Below are 20,778 nucleotides of genomic sequence, written 5' to 3'. Positions count from 1 at the left end.
TGAATCATTGAACAAGAAAAACAGTCTCTTCAGTTATCAGATGGTATAACACATTTCACTAACTTTCACTTTCACTTTCATATTGGTCCTTTCCTGGCTGAAAATCTAGAAGGTACAGATGAATCCGTCTTGGTGAATATTAAGGAGCAGTATCCTTGCATTAGTATGTTTGACCCTCCTGCCTCTAAAGACATTATACTGGAAGTGAAAGACTCTGTAGGGCATGATGAAATAAGATCTCTTCTGGTGAAGAGAGTAGTTCTCTATTATCCCTCAAAACAGGTGTAAGGTAGCCAAAGTCATACCACTTTTCACATTAGGTGATTCCAACATGCTTACTGTATTACACTCTATCTGTTTTTCTCTGTTTACTTCTCAACCTGAACAAAGATACATGTCATTTTTTTTTTTACATTCTGATACAACCCCTAAGAGTGTCTCCTGAATCCCCCCCCCCCCCCCCCCCCCCCCCCCCCCCCCCCCACCCCCCATATTCATCCATCACCACAACCTCCTCCATGGACTTTGTCTCTCTTTATACTATGTCACTGCAATTTTACATTTGCTCCTGTCATTATTACCACGACCACTAGATGTTGCCTAGCTACAAAACCGAACTATTGGTATAGTTTTTCCACAGTTCTTGAGAAACCAGTATATTCAAGAATACAAAAAAAATAAATAAATAAATAAATAATGGATGGAGCAACATACTAGTCATTAATATCTCTTTGAATATTTCTAAATTTGTCAAAGGTCTTTTACACTGTCAAGGTCATCACAACATCCTTATTGCAAAATTACAAAAATATGACTTTCATGATGTTGCTCTAAAATGGCTGCTTGAGTATATAGGATAAGGACAGAATCTGTTAATAAGGTACAAACTGAGCTACTTTTTGGAGTACCTCAGGGTTCCACCCTTGGGCCTTGACTTCTACAACAAGACAATGATCCAAAGCAGTGATTCCAGACCTGTAGAAGCTGTTGACCTATAGCTTAATTGATCGCTCATTCTGATTGGCTGAATATCCACATCGGCTGTGAAAGGTCTGAGGGTCAGGAGACAGAGAGTCTGACCTGCACCTGCTCAGTCGGCACTCGTATCACCAGTAACGACATGTGGAAGTGAAAAGTAAGTTTTATTTTGACTTTTTCTTGTTCAAGAGAAACAGGATGTTTTTAAATGTAGTTTTAGTGTAAGTGGAATGAGTAAGCAAGAATAAGTAAAGTAAGTTGAATATGTTGCTTAATTACACTTTTATATGATTGTAAATGTTATTAGAGGTAGTTTATTGTATCAAATTTGACGTCTTTATTGAAGGATGTGTGCTTTAATGCAGTTTTAGGTATAACTGGAATTAGTGGAGTTGACCTACAGTTGAATAAGTTGCTTAATTACACATCTTACTTGGTGTTTGTTATAGTTTCACCCTCATTATGCTTATTGCTGTCGTAATTATTATGATTTGTCACTTTCAGAATATGAATATAACATCAGTTTATTTTTATTTCAGAATGTCTCCTATGTGTAAGAGAATTTTAAGTACTTAAAAAACATTCCCCTGATTGAGAACACGGAGGAGCGGAGGATTCTCCTGAACATGGCAGCAGACAGGGTGGACATAAGGACCTCACCCTGTGCGGTGAGCAGGTGCACCTACCTGCTGACGAGATTGGACCGCCACATTAGCCAGGCCCACACGGAGCTCTCTATGCTATTGGAAGCCAAACAGAGGGAGACCCTGAAGCTCCTGGCTACTCTTAGGGCTACCAACCCCAACCCTCCAATGAGAACCACTCTGGACCAGGATGGGGAGGGCTTGGAGGAGATCCTGGATGAGCCTGTTCCCATCTCCGCAAAGAGGGATTGTGATCCAGGGTGTCAAGAGAGGCTGCGACAGATGTCAGATGTGGATCTCTCTAAAGCTAGGGAGCAGAGGGACCAACTCCTCATTGACAGTGGTGTTCTGTGCGCCAAGGTCCAGGCCGAGGCAGAGTGAGAGGAGGCAGGCCCATCTACCTCCATAGAGCAGCAGGAAAGCCAGCAGCACACGGCTGTCCGACTGGCTTCATGTGAGCACCTGTACCTGAAGCGATCTGCAGGAAGAGGCTGAAGACTCATCCATCAGGAACAGAAAGAGTCTGCCGGAAGGGAGACACACATGAAATGGAAATGAAAGGCTCGTTGTTAATGAGTTTGCTTCAGGGGTGGTAATGATTTCATTCGCACTTCATGGATATACAAAGTATAGAGTTTGCACAGACTTTTGCATTCACCTGTGTACACCAGGAAGTCATGTGAAATGTTCTCCACTGACTGAGCTGCAGCGATGCTTCCTGGGAGGTGGAGAGGAGAGAGTGGAACTTGTCTCAGCCAAGCTCTCTGATGTCATAATACGTCAGCGGAAGTCAACTTGGCCGCTCCACCTGGCAGCCACAACACACAGACCACTGGCAGTACACACTCTGCATCCCTGTGACTCATACACAGAAATAAAGTTGGGAATATGTGTAGTGTTACTTTGGCAGAGTATTTTTAAACTCTGTCATCGGTTCCTTGATGTGTTCATGAAAAACAAGGGATTTCATTTTTCTGCTGTTCAACTATCGGAAGCTTTGGAAGAGGAGCAGCCATGTAGATGGTGTAGGGGTGGACGATAAGGATAAAATCCTCCATCGACTAATAATGATAATTCTGATGAGGAACGATTCAGTCAAGTGAATTTATTTATAGGCCGCATTTTAAAATGACATACGTTAAACAAAGTGCTTTACAGCGATTATATGATGGGATTGTTTGATCGATAATTACAATCAAACAAAACACAGAATTGATCAAATAAAAACAGATATAAATAAGAAGATATAAGTAAAATAATAAAATAAATAAAAAACAAACAAATAAAAACGAAATGTGGTCAGTCGTGTTGACGATGACAAATAAAAGGCTAAAGAAAAGAGCAGGGTTTAAAGATATCAGTGTTACATGATCAGTAAAATGGAGAGCAGTGCTTGGTCAGCGGATCTGAGGTGTCTGGGGGTGGGATGAGGGACGAGCAGTTCAGAGATACCAGCTGGTGCCAGTCCATGCAGGGTAACCAGTGAGGAGAGGCCAGTACAGGGGAGGTGTGTGAGGATTCCACTGACTGATTCCTACAGAGGACTGCAGCAGTCGAGGCGAGAGGAAATAAAAGCGTTAACTGTGGTCTCCATAGCTTCCAACAGAAGTAATTTTTCAAGTGATCTACGATCGAAGAAGCCGTGGACTTTACATTCAGTGACAGTGGTTGTGGTTGTGGAGTTGTCTGCAGGACTGAAGATTAGGGCCTCTGTTTAGAATTGAATCTTTTATCTTTAAAAATCTCTTTCATTGTTTTGTTGGTGAATCGACAAGTGATCTCTGTCAAACAAAAACTAAAAATTGATCTTCTTCTGCTTTCAGTTCAGTCCTGAATGTTCGATCATTCAAATAAAAAGCGCCCTGAGAAAGTATTATTTAGCGTCTGTATCGTTATGAGGTTGGATGTGGACCACTTGAGATTTTCAAGTGGGACATGAGCTGGACAAGGTTGGAAACTACTCCTCTAAGGTACATGAAGGTTTCAGATGTGAGATAATGATTGTAGGAGGGCAGTGAGACCTGACATAGTATAGTGTCACACCGGGAACACACTGCCTGTGTTGCATGAGCGTGGCGGCTGCCATCACTGAACGGCAGTGGAGAAGCACGTGTGTGTGTGTGTGTGTGTGTGTGTGTGTGTGTGTTCTGCTGCATCTCTGCTGCTGCAGCTCTGTCTCTCTACATTGAGTCAACAGGTTACTGGATTTCTCATTATAAACTAATTTCTGATTTATTCTTCACAGAAAATGTCAGGGTGTGTGTCTGTCTCCACATGCAGCTGCTACAGTGTGGAAAAATATATTTTTTCATGGCTGTGTCATATTCAGATTCAGGCTAGACAGAGACAACAATAGTGGAAGGTGTCCATTTTGTGTGATGTTGCTGGTATGATGTCAATATGACATCGACAGGTCTTTTCTCTGTCTGTTTTCGCTGGGAGATGCGGCATGCGTGCAAAATAGGCAAGAGGCTGAATTCCTAGATCACGCCATGCAGCCAGGATGCGAGAGACGCGTCTCACGCAGCCGGTGAGTCCACTCTAATCTGTTAACATGGGCGCCAAAATGAAAATAAACACGTTCTGCAGCTGCCCAGTCACGCCACGCATCCAGTGTGTTCCTGGCCTCAGTTTTGCTGTTAAAGTATCTTAGAAACCTGTGTGTGGCCTCATGATGATTTGTGACTGCAGGGTTGAGGACTGTTCTTATTGTATTAAATAAAACCTTGGGTCTATTTATATTTGAAGGTGATAGTTGGTTCTCTCTGCTTTTACAGTACTTCACAGTAAGTGAATAGAAAAATGTGCAAACGCAAACGTGCAAAAAGTAAAATGTAATGTGTGAGGTAGGACAGTGTCATACTGTGTGTGCAATGAGACCAGTCACAGTCAGGGCAAAAACAAACGTGGACAAGAAGCCACAGCGCTTTATTTCAAGTGTTTTCAAATGAAAAAGAGAACAACAAAAGAGAAGAGATTTAAAGGATGAAGACTAACCGGTTGGTTTCGAACATGTACTGTATTACTGGTTAATTTACCTGTGATAAAAAGCAGCACACACCTGCTTCCCTAAGGGACACAGTGTTCGAGACGTGTCAGTCCAGGCAAACCTCCTAAATGTAACAGCAGCAGTGAAATTCTGGTCTTTATGATGGAAAAATAAAAATTCTGTACCATCCCTTCCCTCGAGTCATGACATTTAGCCTCATGTACAGCTTGAGAGTTTGCTGTTGAGCTGTTTGATTGAATTTTTCCCTTGTAGGAGGGAACTACAGACATCATTGGAGCTTAGCATAAATCATATTTATGTTTTCCTGAAAACGTGGAAACATGGAAAACTGCATTCTTCAAAATACCCTACACTGTTTGTGTGTGTGTGTGTGTGTGTGTGTGTGTGTGTGTGTGTGTGTGTGTGTGTGTGTGTGTGTGTGCGCGCGCTCTGATATTCAGCTTGTGTTATCAAACAAGCAGAGAGGAAGTGGTGTCTGGTGTTTTTTCAGCCTGTCAGTGCAGGGAGACGATGGTGTGATGGTAACCAGAGGAGACAAACCATCATCAGTGGTTAAATGTGGAGAAGCATCCACACACGAGAGAGAGTGTGTGAATGGTTGCCAGGCAACAGAATTAGCCAGCATCTATCCTCCTTTTCCAGTCAGAGGAAAACTGCCTCCTGCTGAATTAGTGCGGCTCGGCATGAATGTTTCCGTCCAAACCCGACCTGAGCCCGAGAGCACTGTGACCGAGCCCGACCCAAACCACATCACACTTAGTGTGAACTGAAGGAATTGAACTGAGTTTGTCTTACCCTGTCACATGGTTGCTGTTACCATGGTCGCAGCTTGCTTGTTTACGCTGATTACACGTGACAATTCATCCTCATTATTAGAAAATAAGCTGCCTATTGAGCCAACATGACCGAACCCGACGTGAACCCGATTTCCAAGTTTTTGTCCGAACCCACTGAGTCCTGTCAGGCTTGGTTCAGACTTGCTTCAGGTTTGGGTCAGGCTCAGGTTAGGCTTGGGTTGGAGTCGGGCTTGGGTCATGCTCAGGTCAGGCTCGAGTCGGGCTCGGGTTGGAGTCGGGCTCAGGTTGTGCTCAGGTCAGGCTCGGGTTTGAGTCGGGCTCAGGTTAGAGTCAGGCTCGGGTTGGAGTCGGGCTTAGGTTGGAGTCGGTCTCGGGTTGGAGTCGGGCTTAGGTTGGAGTCGGGCTCGGGTTGGAGTCGGGCTAAGGTTGTGCTCAGGTCAGGCTCGGGTTGGCTCAGGTTGGAGTTGGGCTCAAGTTGTGCTCAGGTCAGGCTCGGGTTTGAGTCGGGCTCAGGTTGGAGTCGGACTCAGGTTGGAGTCGGGCTTAGGTTGGAGTCGGGCTCGGGTTGGAGTCGGGCTCAGGTTGTGCTCAGGTTGGAGTTGGGCTCAAGTTGTGCTCAGGTCAGGCTGGGGTTTGAGTCGGGCTCAGGTTGGAGTCGGGCTCAGGTTGGAGTCGGGCTCAGATTGGAGTCAGGCTTGGGTCAGGCAAGTGTACACAGTTTACAGAGTACGGGTCAGTACACTGAAGCTGTTTCCCAATTCAGGGGCCACATCTTCAGAGGACTTGGTCTATGAAGATGTGGCCCTCCTCCGTCGTGTAGAACACGAAGGCTGAACTGAAATGGAATAGTCTGGCCTGTGGAGGATTTTTACTGTGCGTCACCAGCTGTGCCCACCCTTACTGTTGCTTTGCAAAGCATGGCTCTTGTTGCCAAGCAACCTTTACAACACCTAATTTATTTCGCAAAAACTTGAGGTTTTTAAGGCCCACGGTTTTAACAGTTGTACCTTTAGCTCGTGTAATCCTCAGGCTCTCTGTCACTGTTGTTTGCTTTCACTACTGGTGCGCAATGAATCTTGGGATGTGTTGGGCTGCGAAGGATCCACCTGTTTCATCCTTCGTTGTCCAGGGAAAGAAGGACACATTTCTCGGCTACATTTGAAGGAGCCTTTGAAATGAGACAGTCTGGTCACGGTGCTGTGATGCAGTCAGTCTTCAAATGCAGCTTCTGAAGGATGTGGCCCCAGAATTGGGACACAGCTTGTCTGCCAATTGTTAATGATTTTGAGTGTGTGTGTGCTTGTGTGCTAATTGTTGCAGGGAAAGTTTTGGATCAAATGGGATAATTTCAGAACGATGTCTTTCAGACATCAAACACAAGGATTCAAGGACCAGTGTGAAGGATTTATCGGAATATTGCTAAATTTGTTTTACTTTAAGTAAACCAGAGGCCTGTCCTACGAGGCAAGTTCAACATACCCAGGATAACTTTTCATTATCTGGCTTTACTGAACCTAACATTGACCATCCTGGCAACCTGTACTATGAAGCTGGTTATCAACTGGCACAGTTACCTGTCCAGGTACAAGCTGGTTCATGTGAAAGAGGCGGAGTTGTTAATTATAAACAACATCATCAGAACCATGAATAAATCAATAATATATGAGAAGAAACTCTGATACCTGCAGGTGAATTCAGCTATAGTAACGTCATAAAGTGAAATTCAACAAGGTGAAATGTAAACATTATGATCACATGACTAGAATAAAAAAGAAACACTAGAAATAATTTACAATGATTAAAGTCAAATTGAGGACAAACTGTAGATAAGAACATGAGTTATCATCAAGTTTTTCACAGTATTTTTCTCCGTTGTCTGATGATGAACAAACTTATGAACATGTGATGCAGATAAAACAGTTAAAGTCAGACAGTTTCTGCTGCAGAGAGGAGAGGTAGAAAAGAGAGAAGTAGTTGATGTCTGATGAGTCAGTCTGACTGAAATGTTCATTTAGAATCATGAAACATTGAACAGTGTGTGGATCATTGTTTAGTTTTGATTTCTCCTCATGTTGTTCTGAGCTGCAGTGATGAAGAGGAGAGTAAAAGCTTCATCACTGTCAGGAATCCTGTCCATTAAAGAGTCTGTGTTCAGGTCAAATGAAGCTACAATAGTTATTATGTAGTTATTTAGTGATAGGCTCTCCTGTTTGTTAGAGGCTCTGTTTTAAAACCAGAGTGACACATGGAAAGATTCAAACAAAACATCCACTGATCAAATACAAATCACTTTATTGTAAACTCTTTTGTCCCTGTCAGGATCCTGTAGAAATGATGACTCAGTTTTTCCAGTGATTTGATTGGTCAGTAGTTTGGCTGTTGACCAGTTTTGATCTGATTCTGTGAAGTTAACCTGCTTTGGAGCAGGTTAGGAGTTCAGCATCAGTTACCATGGTGATTTACCCCAGTAACACGTGAACCAATGTCATAGGACTGACGACCCAGAGTTACACCTGAAGTTACCTCGATAACCTCAAATACTGCTTCGTAGTACAGACCTCTGGTTTCTCTATAATATCTATTTGCAATAAAACCAAATCTAATATCAAACACCTCACATCTCTTTAGGAGTGTGTGAACGTAGCCGCCTCATTCATTTGGATGAGGCCACTCTGCTAACTCAGTGGGATGCTGACGCAGGTGTACTGAACATTACAGCCTCTAGGGGGCGCTCATGATGCATCAGGAATTTAATCTGTCTCACTTCAGCATGACTGAGAAAACACATGTTTTCAGACAAATGTCAAGGCACTGTCAAAATTCTTCAGCAGCTTTTAAATGAGCCGAATCCTCTCCTGAGCGCGGTTTTACCTGTGCACTGCAGCAGAGCATAGAAACAGTCCTGCAACAGGAAGCCTTATTCTCTGACAGCCATTTCACATTTCCCCTCTGGGCAGGCAATTATAAATGCAGTTACACACTCAGTTCATAGTCATTTAGTCATGTGGTCAAACAGCTTGTTGTGTTATTGTGCTGCTGCACTCAGGCATCCCCAGAATGTACCACCTCTGTTGTTTCGAATGAGAATGAACAGGAAATTCATTTTGCATTGTGCCATGGCTGATTGACAAATGGTGAAGGCGACAAAAAAGCTTTTTAATCAAATTAAATTTTCTTTTCTTAAATTCAGAGAAGCAAGAAAATGTATGGATGAAGCAAATGCTGCAGTTTGCCAGGTTTTCCACTGTCAGAGAAGCAGTGTGAGTGTTGGGATCATTTACATGCACTTTCTGGAGCCTGATAGCACATTAGTCAGTCACTGCTGCTGCTGCTGCTGTCTCTGCTCTGTGCCTCGCCACCATTTGTGATTTTTTTTTTAAGTACCAGATGGAGAGAATAGAAAAAGAAATGCCTCTGCTCTCTCTTTTATTCTCCTCCCGACCCCGCTCTTTATCAAGCTACCACAGTTGGGTCAAAATAAATGATCAGTCCCTTCAATTGTGCTGCAATTACGCCTCCACAAATGGCCAGGATGAAGTGGAACCTATAAGTCCTCGTGTGTGCAGTGCTGCGAGCAGGCTAATGCAACCCTTTGTGGGTCGATGGCTTCTCAGTATACTTCTATATTGATATGAAAGCCCATTTAAAGCCTTATGTCATTTTGGGCTGTCACTAGTTTAAAGAAAACACTCTTACACTGAATATAACCAGTAATATTATGTGCATACTGGGGCTAACTTACTGATTAAGGTACCCTACGGATTTCTTTAACCATCTGTTGTGCAAAAGAGCAATGGTTATAAATGGGTCCCATTAAAGCAGACGCATCCAGGTTCTGGCAAGGCTGGAGTACCAACTGGGCACAGCAGCAGGCTGATTTAATTGAAAACTTCAATTGAAATTTAATTTAAAATACACATCACTGTGTCAAAAATATAGTTTCAAGGCCTTTATCCTGTTCTTGTCCAACATCTCTCTGGAGTCTGAGTTTTGTCAGCCACTTTAGAGGTAGTCTTGGCATTTTTTATAAATATCTAAAAACATTGATCCCAAAGTGCTACATGTGTTTATACTCAGCACAAACTCAGTACCAATAATCTCACAGTAAGAATGCAGAGCTGCCAACCTGTTAGCATTTTGACATTGAAGTACGCTGGTACGATTTGTCACTTTAAACTATGCAAAAAGCTGGTGACAACTGAGTTCATTTGTACATGTGCAGTACTCAAGTCTAACATCAGGGGGCAGCAACATCCAGTCTGATGAGCAAGAGAAGAAGAAGAGTTCAACCAATCATAGCGCTGGGTTCAGTCCCGCTAATGTCAAGCAGAAATAACTGTCAATCATTTCAACACAGCAACAGGTTTTACAGCTCCTCATCCCGTCATCGCTGCTTCCTCAGGTGAGGGCGGGGCTTTAACTCTGCAAAGGTAAACAGGCTGTGGTGGACGTGGAAAGTCGACATTGTGAGTTAAGTCAAGTTAACGCAGACCTGCTAAACTATTTAACGTTGATACAATATACAAAATAAATTATGTGAATTTTTAATAAATAGTTGAATCAAATTCACTTATGTTCATCAGTTTGTATAAGCACACCTGTCATACAATAAAACAGTGGTTTCAAGCAGCTGCACTGAAACTTTGACTTTCACTGTATATTATAATGTATCCTAGTGTAAGTGATATTTTAGAGACACATGGTCAAAGCTCCAAAACTTGAGGTGAAAGTATGTAAACCTGCTCCCTGCAAGTCAAGAAGCAGGGTTCAGCCTCCTCTGAGCTGACACTTACCACCGTGCACAAACAGCTGACTGCTGCTGAGTGTAAACATGTCCTTTCATTAGAGTTCCTCTCCAGAATATGTGATTATATTGTTTTCTTCATAGCTGATTCATATGTTGAAGAACTTGGTGATAGTTGGTGAGTGGGGAAATGACCGTGTGCAAAGTGTGGAAGCATGTGAACTCATTATGGTACTCCGAATATTCTCCCAAGGTTGGCAGTTTCTGAGAATGCCATCGCTCTTTTTTTTGTGCAAATCAACAACAAAAACAAAAACAAACAACATTTGTGGCCAAGACTTCTGAGCTCTGAACCTGGTGAACGTCGCTGTTGGCTACACATACAGTCACACAGTCATACAGTCGCCTCCTGTAGGTGATTAAATCATTCAGAAGTTCGATGTGGTTTGACTACTAACATGTAAGAACACTCAGACACCTGGACGAGTTTTTTAAAACACGTGTTAAAAACACGTCACAACAACTCCTGCCTCATGGAAACTCTTACGGGACACACTACAGTACGGAAACACATAATGAACATAGGACCGTAGACATATGTATACGTAGCCGCTTCAGCCCGTTGTTGCGATACGTCAATGTTACCGCCATTTTGGACCGGGCAAGACTACCCTGTGAATAAATAGGAGTAAGCTGAGGAGCTGCAGTTTTTCTGGGTAAAAAGCTGTATAACTTTTATATTTCTCAACTGATTTCAATGAGCTGGTTTTATATTCAAGGGTTAATGACCTACGGTACTAGTCAAAAGTTTGGACAGGTTCTGGTTTTGCTCGACAGCTGGTTTGGGGTCAAGTCTGTGGAACTCAATCTGGGCATTGATGAAGAGATGGTATTTAGATGCAGGTTCCAGGTATTGTTGGTGATCATGATTGGTCAGGCAGATGTGACATCACAACCAGAAAGATGCCTACAAGCACAACATGTTCAGGTTTTCCAAAATAATAGTCTACACTGATGAATATTGTATTTTCTTCTCTACTACAGATAGCTCTGTCCTTCACTGTCTGATCTTTGATTGATGCTCACTGACTGTAAATAATAACAAGCATGAGATTATTAGTCTGACTTGGAAAATGGGAAGAGGACTTTGTAGTATATTTTAGCCCTGAGCAGTGGCTGCAGGTATAACACAAACATGATACATCATCATCAGTGTCTCAGCTGTTTTTTTTTTAGCTTCCTCTTTTTGAATGTGTCCTCCTGTCTGTCTTTTCTTTTTCAGGTCGAAGGATGGCACTGTCCTTTCTTCTCTTCTCCGCAGTGTTGCCCCGACTCAGCGTGTCTGCGTACAACACATCAGCCGGTAATGACTGCGCTGTCTCACATACAAGTGTATGTCTCTGACACAATGTCTCCAGTTGTACAAAATGACTGTGGCTGCAGCAGAGCAGTGGAGGATCTGTGACCCTGCTGGTCTGGTGTGTTTTTGTTGGTAATCCTCTTGGTGCTATTTTGTACAGTGCTTAAAATAGCTAATAACCTCTGCGGTGTTCAATAGGAAGGTTTGTTTTGTCAATGTTTTGCTTTTTGCAGCAAGTACAAAAAGGCTGACAACAGCACAAAATATCAGACAGATAATTTGACTTGTTGTCGGTTAATTAACCAACAGAACATGATGAAGTCTGTGCTCCTGTTTTTAGAGGTGAGGGAAATTCTAGTATTATCTTAATATGTTAGCACTGATTAGCAGGTATCTGTGTCATAACTGGCTTGTTAGCTTAGCTCATTAGCCAGCAAATGAATTAGCCTTAGGTTAGCCTTCGAGCAAGACTCCCAGCTGTGCTAACTGATGCTAACAGGAGCATATGCTTGACACAAACCCTCATGTTTTGAATTCTCCCCCTCCCCCTTCCCTTCCTCTTTACCCATTATTGGATAAGGCGGGAGTCAGCCACTGCCAAGATGGCGATGGTGGAGCAGCTCACTCAGAGCTTCAAAAATGCTCTTCAGTAACCTGTGGGTGACGTCACAGAAGCTACATCTATCTTTATTTACAGTCAGGTCCACACTAAACATGTCAGAAGCTCTTACTTGTGTGTAAACAGTGAACTGTGTGTGATGACCACTGCTCCATCTGTTATTGGTTGTCTGGCTCTTCCTGTTCCTCCTAACCACTGCTGCAGCTGTTTCAGCTCATTTTCAGTATCTACTGATGCTCCTGGTCCATTTCCATCTGTATGAAGTCTCTCTGTCTGGTTTGTTATTGTTCACTCAGCTCCTCACCATGTGGAACCATGAATCTGAGGTGTCTACAGGTTCTTTCAGAACCTTATTCATGTAGTTAGTCGTCACTGGAAATCACTGGTGTTATCACTTTTATAGCATTGAGGTTAGGGCCTGTATTCTCATTGTAGTCTGTCCTACCTGTTTGTTTTTAATCATATAAGAGATGACATACTCATACACTTCAACTTCAAAATAATACAATTATTGTAAGATAGTAGAATTTTGAACCATTTAACATTTTATTGACATAGCAGAGTGGTGAACTCAGTCCAGTTACATACTGTATGTGTTTAGTATTCTACAGTTGTGACTCTGGTCCTTTTCCCTCTGTTATATCAGTCAGTCTCTGAGCATGAAATTGCTGCCACAGCTCTTGAGACTCATACCGGACAAGCACCATTTCCCACCTCTAACAGCCCGGCTTGGCAGGCAGGCCCAGCCCCACATTTAAAAACTGATCTGCAACCAACGGGAGCTGAAAGCACTAATGAATATTTGCTGTAAACTCCTGGTACTTATGGTGCTTTTATATCCAAGCTCATGCTTTGACACTAATGCTCACAGGCAGATGTCAGATCTCTGTAATACAGACATAAACCTGCAGTCAGATTAGTGAGCTGTCATTTCCTCTTTGTGCCGAGCGTTGGAGGTGGTGGTGCGGGGGTTAGGTGGGGGGCTGTTTGCTATGGGAGTCACGTCTAGTGGTCTTTCCTGGCCTCTGGTGAGAAATGCGGTGAATGTTTAGTAATTAGGGTTTTACACTGTGGGTGAACCTGTGTGGAGTGGCAGGCTCCAGATGTATTATCCTCTGGGAAGGCAAGGCAGTGAGAGATGCAGAGACCGGAGATAATCAGATACACAGAGAAGACTTGTGATGTAGCTTTGGTGAAAAGGAGGTTTCCAATGAACTGGCAGGAAATAAGAAATGCCAGCACACAGAGGAGGCTAGGTGGAGCTGCTCTCCTCCCAGGACTGATTGATTTCATGTGCTTTAATGGATGGTCATAGTGTAAAGTAAGGTAAGGTGGGTGTTGTGTATCAAGGTCACTCCCCATCTACATCAAAGCTCGGCTGACATCTTCATCAAAGAGTCTGTTACCATTCTACTGGACTTTTTTCTGCCTGTTTCTCCCACACAAACCTGTTTTTACTAAAAGGCTGCTCAGGTTCACAGCTCTGAGGGGCTGATACCTTCCATGTGGTGTTGGCAGTGTGGGTGTAATTTATGAAGTTCTGCCCATATCCATCAATAATATGATGATCCGATCAATTATCTGATCGACAGACAGATTTCTGTTATTTTCCAAGCTTTAATGCCAACCTTCACTTATAGTCTCTCAGTTAGGAGTCAAGCTGATTATCTTTGGGTTTTGAAATGTTTATCAGACAGAAATTGCAATCAGAAGATATCGTGTTGGACTTTATGAAATTGTGATGGTAGTTTTTCTCCTCTGACATTTGGTTATTTTCAGCTGTGATTTATTCAGAAATTCCTCTCTGACGTTGCTACTTATGGAGACTGGGGATGGTTGCAACACTGTACGAATTTCTCTCAGTCACTCAGAGACTATTTGAACCAGACCAACCAAACTGTTATATATTATATATATATTAACCTTACATCTGTCTGCTAATTACCCATACCATTTACACATGATTTCATACAACTGTCATTCACTATATATTCATTGAATGGAAGAATTCTGATGTTGCAACTTACCCCAACCCACTAATTAACTTTTGTTTTTTGTCTCAGTAAGCATACTATTCTGAAAATATACATTGTTTTACAATAATATTATTTATTTACTTAATGACATTTAACAGTTATTGAGTTTTGTTTTGCATAGAACATCGAACCTGCTTTGAGTCAAAATAGACACAATTTATGTATTTTATTGCTTATGATAAACAGAACAGGCAAATATGTTATAAAACCATGAGAGGCCACAAAATAATTCCCCAAATAACGTGTTTGTTTTCTCTTATGTGTTAAATAACAGGTAAGTAGATGATGTGTTCAACCAGCTCCCTCTGAATGGGGCCCCTGTTGTACTGAAACACTGACAAGGGCCTAGATGATGGATTTAATGTGTTGGTTGCTGTGCTTCATACGTATGCAGTAGCAAAATTGTAACAGTTTGTTGAAGTTGTTCTACAGTCATGATTGACAGCAATGCCAGCAACACCTAAAAGTTCCTTAAACCTATATTTAGTTTGATTCCCACATGCAAGTGGTGGAACGATTCTGAAATTCTGATTCTGAGGTACAAACATCCACAATCTCATATTGCAATACAGGACGATGGAACCGATGGACGCTGTAAAAGCGATGGTGTTCCACAAATCAACATGATTAGTTTAGTTAGCTTAAGATGGATAATAACCCTGAGAATGCAGACCACATTCTGAATGAACTGAACCGAATCTGGATCTGAAGAATGGTTACATCCCCGGGAACAGCGACTACATTATGTAATATTAAGTTCCTTGAGTAGAAAATGAAAAGCAAAGGTGCAGAAATTGTAAGGTAAAGAATGAACTGAATATAATCATGTCACAGGACAGATGTTGATTGTTAAATGCTGAGTAGGATGAGACATCTAAAGCTCCGTTAGCAGATTTTGTGTATAAATGTATTTCATTTTTCATTGTAATGGTGCCGTAGCACCACAAATTAATGTTTGTTGTCAACATCTTACATCTCAAATTTAACAATTTGACCTGGGTTGAACCTAAGGTCAGCAAGTCACCAAAATCATTACAGCCAAGAAAATTCTCAAGAATTCATCATGAGAAACTGCAGACAAATAGGATCTCTGAGAAATGCTGTAAAGAAATTTACACACCTAGTGCTGGGGGCCATCACTAATCACTGAATATCCTCTGATGAATCTGCTCTGAAAAATACAAAGCGTGTAAAAAATACAGTACCTCTGAGGCAGAAATAATTGGGGTGGCAGAATTAAATTTCTGTTCCTGTGTCACCTTCCAACTCTCAGATGTTTTCTGTAGCCTAAACCTTTAAGTACATCAGTCTCAGACAGCCTGAACATGCAAATCTGTCTTCTTCCCGCTAGTCAGGCCCCAGCTGGCCCCATTAACCGTGTTTCCATCCCACTGAAAGCACAATTTCTTCATGTAAAACCATCGCTCAGTCAACAAATAAGCTCTACTGGCAGCAACAAGGACAGACCTCATATGGATACCGTGTTACTGGAGGAAAAACACGGTCGTGGTTAATGAGTGAGCCTTCTGCTGGAAGCCAGGCTGCTGGTCTTTCAGCATGTGCTGAAAACATGACAGAAGTCTCCATCTAGTGGTAGGATGGGGCCCTGACAGTGAGGAAAGCCTTTCCTAACATTTCAAAAGAGTAATAGTCTGAAAGTACTTTCTGAAACCTGCAAAACATTGTGTTTCCCGTTCTCTTTGACTCATTTTGTACTCATCTGTCCATATTGTTATGTTATTCACTAAAAACTATTTGGATGATATAAGACTTACAGTGACAAATGAAAAGAAATGTCTTATTTTTATTAGGTCTTCATCAAGCAAAAGACTTATAGTGCACATAATATCACGGTTTGCCCTTTGCCTCTTGATTCCATTGTGAATTCTTTAAAACTTTAAAGGGAAATGAAGTATGAAGCATTTCTAAAGGGAAAAGTGACCTGTTATAGATCTGTTATAGACCTGTTATATACCTGTTATACGCCAGTCATAGACCTTGTGTAGGCCTGTTATAGACATGTTATAGGCATGTTTTAGATATGTTTTAGACATGTTCCCTCATTACCTCCTATTTAATCTGTAAAACTGGACTACACAGTGTGTGCAGGATCGAGTCAAAATAAGCTTGTGTGTGTGTGTGTGTGTGTGTGTGTGTGTGTGTGTGTGTGTGTGTGTGTGTGTGTGTGTGTGTCTGTGCGCGCGTGCCTGCGTGCGTGTGAGAGTACATTGTAGTGACGGACTGTCTCCCACTGCAGCAGTGGGGCTGTTGGTGTTTTAAGAGTTGTTGGAAACAATGGAGCTGTGTGGCTCAGAGGAATCAGATACATCAGGCTTTGAGACACACACAGTATCTGTTAGAAGGTTTGGTTTGCTCTTTTCATGGGATTTGATAACCATAAGAAAAACATAACAAAATTCACCTGGAATTATTCTTTGAAATGTGGTTTTAAATCTCTGAATTCTGTGTGGCTCTCAGGATCCGGCAGCAGCGCTCAACTGTCTTGCAGCTGATGAACAGGCAACAGATGGAGACAGGCAGGAGCTGGAGGGATGGCTGGGTATTTGTCTGCTCCACCTCACAGTGTGTCTCTCTTTCAGGTTGTGCTATCATCCGCCCTCCCCGAGATGGAGGGATAAGGTACAGAGGTCTGACACAAGAGCAGGTGAGGAATGACAGCTGCAGATACAGTACATACGTATATATGTGCATGCATTACAGCATACAGCATTAGTGCTGTGGAAACGTAGCCTACATTACACTGGATGTGTCAAGACAACAGGTAAACATGGTGGAGGTGTTGAGTTTGCATTCACAGCAAACGAGACCAGAGAAGTATATATAATATATAAAAATAGAGATATTACTGAAATATGATCAAATATAAGAGAGAGAAATAAGAACTGATGGCCTGCAGCTAAGAGGTAGAAAAAAACTCTTCATTCTAACTTGATTAACAAGTGTTTGATACAATAGTACATCCAGAAACCCCCGCCCACCACAAATCCATCCACTACCTAGAAAAACAATGTAGACAAATCTGTGCTGTGACATTTTTCTACTGGTGCACTGATGTGTGTGTGTGTGTGTGTGTGTGTGTGTGTGTGTGTGTGTGTGTGTGTGTGTAGATCCGCAGTGTGCAGGTGCTCCCAGTAGACTATGAGATAGAGTACATCTGCAGGGGCAACAGGGTGATCGTGGGACCCAAGGTCAGGAAGTGTTTGCCCAATGGCACTTGGACCGACCTGAGCCAGCACAGCAGATGCTGTGAGTGTTCACTCTGTCATCCGCTGTGTGTCCGTCACTCATGCATTCATCTCCCACCTGAAACATACATGCTCCATCATTGAGTCCTCGGTCGTCTGCTCTCTGAGGGAAAACGATGTGCTGGTTTCCTGTTGAGGAGAGATCTTCTGAACTCCCTTTGTCCTCACAGGGAAAATTCAGATTTTCTGGACGACTTGGACTTCAGCACTGTTAGTTTTAGTGTGCGTACTCACCGATTCGTCCCCGGTTCACACCACAGAGAAGAACAGGAGAGAGTAACGTGAAGGAGATTCTTCTCTCTTCCGGTGTTCATCTCGTTTTCTTAGGTCTAACTTACGGTCCCAGAGTTCAGGCCATAATGACCTTCACTGTGTTATACAATGGGTTACTGTTTACACACTGTTATGGCTGATAGTGGACATCCAGAGACACTTTTATCCTCTGTTGTTGTGGTAACCAAGAAAAGCATAAACTTAGAGAGAAGGAAAAGAAACATGTGGTATTAATTAGGTAAGAACATGTAACAATGTTGATTTTGTCCAATAGCATCTTCACACATGAATTTTTAGGATGAAGTTTCGTCTTATACGGAGTAAGGTGTGGTAAAATGTTGCGACCATGTGAGACCTGGGAATGTATACCCATAGTCAGACAAGGCATCTTCAGAGCTTGGCGTGGCACCGCTATGGTTCACCTGCTGTAGCCAGCTTGCAATAAATACTTCAGCCATAGACATCTGAACTCCTGGTCGTTGTATTTTCTTCAGCTAACAAGAATTTAAATCACAACACGGAGCAAAATGCTCATTTGTGTAGTAAAACACACTGTAAGTTACAAATGGTTCATTCGTCTTCCACTGGAAGACGAACGAACCTCCATATCCACGCTCCATATCCACTCTGCTCAGCTGTTTACAGAAGCTGCTCCTTATGGGGCCAGAGCAGTTGAAAACAAAACCTGAACTGAAAAAGGAAACAATGACATATAAACACTTATATAGGAAAAAATATTAAACCTAGTATATGTCTGGACATCCTATGGTCAAATCTTGATTTTATAACTGCGACATCCTCTGACAAAATCACCAAACACATAAATGAAAGACAAAGACTGAGCTGTGATTTCAGCCAGATTTACTGTAAAATGTTGTTTCACAGAGAAACTTCTTTTTTTGAAAGTATTTTTTCAGGCTTTTCAGACCAAATGTAACGCATTCCACCAGCTGCACCACCGGGGCCTCGAGACAGCAATATTTCTTATTTCCTCTCTCACACAGAGCACAGCCTCCATCTGTAACCCCAACATAGTTTAGTCTTTATTTACTTAGAGGCAGGTCTTTATGTCTGACTCCCTCTGTTTGATATGTAGAGTTGCTCATAGTCGTTAGTACCAAGACTCGTTACCGATGACTTCTCTCTCTCCCTCCCTCTCTCCTGCTCTCTCTGCTCCGTGTGTCTCATGTTTAGTTATTCATCTGCCTCCTTCAGTAATAATGAGACGTGTAATGAAAGTAGTTTATGGGGTCATGTGATAATGGCTAGCTGAAGGCTGCGTCTTTGCGGAGCTCCTGGTCCTGCTCCCGTCCAACTATTTTCATTTTAAAAGTGTCTTTTATCTGCCTTAAGTTACACCAATGATATCATAACATGGCAACTGAACCTGGCGGACAGTCTCAGAGAGAAAGACCTTCCAAACTGAGGCAAACAACCTAGCCGTGGACGATCTGGTCGCCACCCTTGAGCTCCACCTGGCACCAACTAGACGACGCGGAGAACCAAAGCAGACATGACTACATACGAATCCTGAATCTGAAGGATGGTATGGAGGGTGACCATCCTCTTGAATTCTTTGAATCCTGGCAGCCAACAACACTTGGTTTGTCCGCCGCCAAAGGGCAAATAAAGTTGGACTGAGCTCATGAGACCACCGGGCCGAGGAGTGAGTGCCCCAGACCGGTGATTGTTAAACTCCACAACTGGGACAAGCCGCAGATCTAAGCATGTCATGTCATGAAACATGTCATGAGAAACGGTCCCACCAGTTCTATGTTATCTATTGACTTTTCATATTGAGGGCTTCTCTGTTATATGGACCTCTACTGACATGGCTATATTCTGAGCTAGTTTCGCTTTTCCTTGTTAATTTTCAGTAGGCCTAGTTATTCTGGTGGGAGCTCTGAGGCTCCTTTATAATCATGGTCAGCCGGGGTACTGTTCAAAACTCTGTTTTATTACTATTTAATATAGACAATATTATGCAAATGCTTTTTTCTTGTCGTTTGCTGCTACTTCAGGTTTCTGTGGAGCTTCAGCCCTATGAATCCCTCTTTTTGTTGTGCGTTAAATATCAGTACTTTGTGCTCCTTTATTTTCTTCTACATTTTTGATGATCACTTTATTACACTAAACTTAAGGATTAATATAAGTATACATACATGACTCCATGTGTGACAGAGGTCTTTGGTTACTGTGTGGTGTCCCATCTTTGTAAATTTGGTTGCCAAGTTAGACTGCCTAGGTGATATCTGGTTATACCTCTGCCTATTTAGGGCGGGAGCCGGGGCTTTTGGGAGAATTTTGTTTTCCTGTATTTCCTTTCCTCTTGTACCCGCTCCATAGTGATGGCCTCCTTTGGTGTCTCGTCCCCTTGTAATACCCATTTGGTATGTCTTTGTTGTTTTTGTAAGTATGACACCTGCTTGTCATATTTGATCTCGTTTTCTTTTTGGGGGTGGGTTCTGGTTCCTTTTCGTATTTGGTCGTCGTTTGGGGACGGCTTCTTCTCACATGACAGTACTATCTATTTCTGCCTATTTTCAATGTTGAAGAGCAACAGATTCTTGCGGACATATATCTTGCTGTACATGGAATCTACAAAACAATTAGGTTGAGTGTCACAAAACTGATGGAATGTGAAGGGAATAAATAATGTAGTTAAGAGGCATAAAATTCTCTCATCCCTTAAAAAAAGAAGGGGCCCACCTAGCTTATTTACACGAGACCCACTTAAGTGACCTTGAACATTTGAAACTGAGGAGAGACTGGGTGAGTCAAGTTTTTTACTCTTCTTTTAATTCCAAAAGTAGGGGGGTGGCAATCTTGCTACATAAAAAGTAAAAGGTAGCCACCTTTTACTTTAGAAAAATGCATACAGGATTCTGAAGGAAGATATGTCATAATCTCAGGTTTCTTATATGGGGAAAGGCTTACTCTGGGATGTATTTATTCCCCCAATACATTTGAGGCTTTCTTTCTATTCCAAATTGCTAGCTGATTTATCTTCTAATATCTCACCTCTTGTAATCTTGGGTGGGGACCTGAATG

The sequence above is a fragment of the Seriola dumerili genome, unplaced genomic scaffold, assembly GCF_002260705.1.
Source record: "Seriola dumerili isolate Sdu_G_001 unplaced genomic scaffold, Sdu_1.0 BDQW01000078.1, whole genome shotgun sequence".
NCBI classification, from domain to species: Eukaryota; Metazoa; Chordata; class Actinopteri; order Carangiformes; family Carangidae; genus Seriola; species Seriola dumerili.
Note: the sequence above shows the minus strand (reverse complement) of the source record.